Genomic DNA, 5,713 nt, shown 5'->3' with positions numbered 1-5,713 from the left:
AGGAAGGAAGGAAGGAAGGAAGGAAGGAAGGAAGGAAGGAAGGAAGGGAGGAAGGAAAGAAGGAAGGAAGGAGGAAAAGAGGAAAGGAGGGGAAGGAGGAAAGGAGGGAGGGAGGAAGGGAGGAAAGAAGGAATTGACTTCTTAACTCATAGCATTATAATGGAGGTGATAGTTCTAGTGTCCTCTGGACTCAAACCATATCTAGAGTATCATGGCAAATTTTGTTTACCCCACTTTAAGGGAAAAATTTAAAAACAATAGAGACATGGGTTTTTACAGGAGGGTGATGGATGGGAAAAGTTCCGGAAATAATGCCATATAAGAAACCATCAAGGGAATTAAGGATATTTTGGTTAGAGTAAGAAACACATAGGAAGACCAAGACAGCATTCTTCAAATTTTAAAGGGTTGTTTTACTAAAGAGGTAGCACACTCATTCTTTCCTTTCTTGAGAGTATAGATCTCAGACTTTTGGGTGGAATTTAAAGAGAGGCAAGATTTCAACTTTATATGATGGTAGGCTTCTTAACAATTCAAGCTATGTTGAAGGAGAGTGGGGTGCCTTGAGAAGCAACAATAGCTTTGGGGGGCAGGCAATGTTTTGTCCCAATTTCACAGAGGAGGATGCTGAAGCCTGGAAGGTTTAAATGCTTTCCCCACTATAAAAACAGTTTGTAAAAGTTCAGAGTGTGAGCAGACCAGTTGTTGATCATTTTCAACAATTTCCCAATTTAAAAAGTGAGAAAGAAGTGCTTTGAAATGTCGAAAATATCTAGTTCTAGTAAGTCAGTTAAAATGTAATTAGAACAAATATTTTTTGTTTGTTTTTTCTTCCTATAAAGAATAGTTTAAGAATATCAGCAAATTCCCAGTTTGGAGTCTCAGTGGAGTTTTTAATGTACCAGGCCATTACAATGTTGGAAAATATTTGAGTCCCCTGGTTGTTGATTTAGAATTACCTGTGAGATGGAGATAAAGACATGCATGCAACATATATGTATGTATACACACATATACATATGTACATATACATACATATGTATATATGTGTTATATATAAATGTGTATATATACATATAACCATTATTTTATTATTTACTTGGAGTTTAGATAATTTAGTTTATCTCTAAGCTATTATATACATATAATACAACATGCACATATACACACTCAGACATTTATAAACTTATGTAAATTTACTGAGTTTAGAGATTTGAGTTAACTCTAAATTGTGTGTGTGTACACACATATCTATCTATGAGGTTTTTTTTAATTATTCACTTACTGGTTCATTTGGACTACATGTATTTCATTTATACATGTTATTTCATTCACACAACCTTTTTCACTATTTATGTCTGAAATTTTTATAGATTTTTTTCTTTACTGTTTTTTCATTAGTTTAAATGAAAATTTATCTTTTTTATGGATTCTCTTTCTATTTCATTATTTCTGGTGTATATATGTGCACTCCCTAAGCCATCCAATGTCTTTTGAAGACAGCTCTTATCAATACAGTTTCCCTGAACTCTAGTGATAATGTTTTATTAAATGTTACATTGGAGCTGAAATCCCTCACAGCAGGTAGCACAGAATCATTACCAGTCTGAATATTTTCTGTACTAAGATGATAATGATAAACACAAAGTCCCAGTGGGAGACCTACCACTTATTACTTAATCCACAAACCCCCTACAGGTATGTTTTGGTGTCTTCAAATGCCCACCCAAGGGTTATTCAGAAGCTGAAAGCTGAAACACAGAAATAATTTTCCTAAAGGTCTTCATATACAAAATAAGCTTTTTGCTGTATAGAATTCATTTTACTAACAAGAATTATTATTATTTTAAGTAGCAGTGTTTGGGAAAATCATGCACAACATGCAAACGTATTTTTCTTTAAAAATATACTGAAGGGGCGGCCAGGTAGCACAGCGAGTAAGAGCACCGGCTCCAGTGTCAGGATGATCTGGGGATCAAATCCCAGGCTCAGACACTTAGCACCCACCCAGAAACACCTGGCCGTGTAACCTTGAGCAAGTTACTTAATCCCAATTGCTTAGGGGCAGCCAGGTGGTTCAATGAGTAAGAGCACCAGCTCCAGTGTCGGGATGACCTGGGGATCAAATCTGGGCTCTGATACTCAGCACCACACCCAGAAATAACTGGCCGTGTAACCTTGAGCAAGTTACTTAACCCCGATTGCTTTAATTAAAAAATATATACATATATACTGAAAACCTTTTCATTAATTCTAATACTATTTATATAAAGAACAAACTAATTTTTAAATGTAATATAATATTTAGATATAGCATTCAAAAGATCTCTTAGGGATACAGAATCTCCATGTAAATATTCTTGTCTCAAGTACTGAATTTAATTTATATCATAGCTCAGAGTGGATTTTAGGCACAAAATGTTAAATAGTTTCATCATCACTATGAGTAAAGTTATCTAGGAAACAACCAACAGATTACACCTGAAAGACTACTAACATTGCACTCATAAGATTTGGGCTCAAATTCTGGATCAGCAACATGTTCGACCATGGCTTAGTCTAGGTATCATTATTTTTCCATAAAATAAATTTGCTTTTGTTCAGTGGAGTCTGACTCTTGGTGACCCCATTTGAGGTGTTGTTGGCAAAGACATTGGAATGGTTTGCCATTTCCTCCTCTACTCATTTTACAGATGAGGAAACAGAGGCAAACAGGGTTAAGTGACTTGCCCAGGGTCAAAAAGCCAGAAAGTATCTGAGGCTGGATATGAACTCAGGACTTCCTGACTCCAGGTCCAGCCCTCTGTTCATAGGACCACTTAACTACACCCTATAAAATAATCGTAATAGACTATATACTAAGTTTCCTTTCAGCTCTAAATCTTTTGTTCACATAAGAATCTTATATATCAAAACTCAAAAGTAAGGACAGATGTTAACACTTTCGTCATCTGTATCTTTAGTCATCAGGTTTATAAGACAGCTAGGCTCATCACAAGTCCCAAATAATTAAGAGAAAACACTTGATCATCACATGAATTTGGAGTGAAGAATCACTGTTACACTTCCTGTTGAAGCCACATTTTTTTGTATGCCGCCAATAATTGGCAGTGTACAAAATCAGATAATCAGAAATTTGTTATAAACTATTACACACTTAAAAATTCTTTGTATTTTTTCAGAGACTAAATATTAGATAAATCAATAGATTTTCATCTTATACTGAATTTTAGTCTACAAATAAGTCCATTTCTTATGATATAGATGGAGTTGGATATATTAGTCACCTAATTTCTATATAACTGTTGCATATCTTTAATCTACAACTATAGTAGTTTTTTTTTTGGATGGGGGAAGACAAGGCAATTGGGGTTAAGTGAATTGTCCAAGGTCACACAGCTAGTAAGTGTCAAGTGTCTGAGACCTGATTTGAACTCAGGTCCTCCTGACTCCAGAACCCATGCTCTATTCACCGTCTCACCTCACTGCCTCCACTATAGTCATTTTAAAATAAATTTACCATAAAAAATTTCCACTTCACAACTAGTTAGTAGGAAAAAAGAAGCCTTCTATTCATACCTATCTCATTCCTTAAGGTTCCTCAGGAACTCATTCCATACTTGAAATTAAAATTAAAAAACAAAACAAAAAAATGAACAACAACAACAAAAAAAAACACCAGTCTACATTAGGAGAAACTCAGTTCATACATTCTGTGATACAAAACCCCATCAGAGCTTCCCTTCCTCTCCAGTAACCACTTTGATTACAATTAAGGACCTATGTGTAAGACAATGGAAAACAAAATCTTTTAGCTAAAGAAATAAGGCTCAACGATATTACTTAAACCTTAGGAATTTGCTTAAAGGAAAAGCAAGAAGCATTGATTTTAAATCCATGTCTGAAAGAATGGCATTGGGATGTGAAGGGCAAGATACCTGAATGCTTTCCCATATTTTCTGAGAGAAACAACTCCTTCATCCTCAGAGATATTTGTTCTAGTAGTGAGCTTCAAGTCAAACTTCAAAGGTCAGAAAGAGTCTCTGTCCTTCTCATCAACATAGGTCTCTTGTTATCAGGATCTGTAACCCTGGGGAAGGGAAAATGTCAGCTGCTGATACTGCTCAGCTGTTTAGGCCGTCTATCCCTTCTCATGCTACCAGCTGCTGCTGCCTCTTTTCTCTCCCTCTCATATCTCCAGTTCCCAATCCCAAATCGTTCCTGGGTCTGTGTCAAAATCTTGTACAACCATGACCTTTTCTGGACTAAGAACATCGGCAAAAACTCCAATTCCCAGTATTCTCAGAGAGAACACAGCCCACTGCTCTGGTGCATGACAAGAGTATAACCTGTTCCATAAAAGCTTTTTACAAAAAAAAAAAAAGGAATTTAAAATTTAACAGGATTGCAGTGTATCCCAGTGATTCTCAAAGACTATACAGAGTTTCCATTGGATGGTTAGGAGGCATATAGAACTTACACTTACAATCAAACTGTGTGTACCCCCAAAACTGTGTGCAACAGAAATATCCAAATAATACTCAGAGGTTTCTCAAGGTAGGAAGCAGAAAAGAATGGTTAATTTACAATCTTGAGAAAGGGCTACCCTCATGACAAATGGTCAGGGAGAGGAAGCAATTTACAAAAGGAGATGGTGAAGTTATAAAGTCCTAACACAGAATTCTTCCCCACCCTCCTCCTGACCCTTTTCTTCCATTGGCTCGAAGTTTGGTGTACAATCTATGCAATGGCAATCTACCTCAAGTACAGGAACAAGGAAACAGTAGATCACCCAATGAACGTTTGAGAAAGCACTTCTCTACTTATTTGTCATATCTTGTGATGAGGTGGCACTGGGGAGGGTCTACATTGCTTTAAGTCCCAGATTCGTGCAAGGTCAGGTGATGTCTAAACTTAGGCCTAGTGGATGCTAAAGCCACTCTAGATTTGATTTTTCAGTATGGCAAAAGTTCACTTCAAATTATCCCTCACAATACTCTCCAATATTAGACTTCATCTCTTCAAACAAAAAATATTTAGTCATTAGTAGAAACACGTTTGAGAGCCATTGATGTGTACCTATAGCTATGATTCAGATCAGCCAAAAAATTTACTAGGGTATGTCCACTGTGCATGTTACAGCAACTTGGAGTCATAGGTGAGAGTTTGGTGAATTAGTCAGACACCAAACATGGATGAGCAACCCTAAAACTGGTTTGGCAAATTTCACACAAGAGGCACCAGTCTTTCCTGAATACCAAATATGTTGTATGTGCCAAATAGAAGGAGATACTTTTCATAATTATAGGTAAGGGAAGAATTCAACAACACAAAAGATTAAGATCATCATAGAAGATTTAATGGATGATTTGATTACACAAAATTTAAAAAAAATCAATTGCGATTAGAAACAGAAAGGAAAGCAAACCAAGATGGTGGAAGAAAGACAGGAATTCACCTGAACTCTCCAAAATTCCCCTTCAAATAACTTAAAAATAATGTCTCTAAATGAATTCTGGAGCACTCAACCAACAAAATGTCAAAGTGAAACAATTTTTCAAAGACAATAACTGTGGAGGTTAATAGGAAAGGTCTTTCTCACAGGGGTGGTTGTTGGGCCTGGAGCACAGTACAGTGTATGCCACACCCCAACTAAGCATCAGCAGGTCAGCTGCATTTCCAGTAGCAGCAATGTTGGGAGCCCTCAGTTCAC

At 36.5% G+C, this 5,713-nt stretch overlaps 1 long non-coding RNA gene across 2 annotated transcripts in view; it reads right to left on the bottom strand.

The window, feature by feature from the left end:
- The window catches only part of LOC138167973 (uncharacterized), a 20,514-nt gene extending 16,437 nt beyond the window's left edge, over positions 1–4,077 (bottom strand). The window contains exon 1 of one of the 2 annotated variants that reach the window (XR_011170009.1): positions 3,939–4,077. This is a non-coding gene — a long non-coding RNA (uncharacterized lncRNA). The remainder of the gene's footprint in view (positions 1–3,938) is intronic. The other variant, XR_011170010.1, reaches the window with a different exon arrangement.
- Positions 4,078–5,713: the final 1,636 nt, after the last annotated feature.

Source organism: Petaurus breviceps, unplaced genomic scaffold (assembly GCF_028583685.1).
Source record: "Petaurus breviceps papuanus isolate PSGF00001 unplaced genomic scaffold, PetGlider_PUasm1.0 345, whole genome shotgun sequence".
Classification (NCBI taxonomy): domain Eukaryota; kingdom Metazoa; phylum Chordata; class Mammalia; order Diprotodontia; family Petauridae; genus Petaurus; species Petaurus breviceps.
Note: the sequence above shows the minus strand (reverse complement) of the source record. Positions and strands in the feature narration are given on the sequence as shown.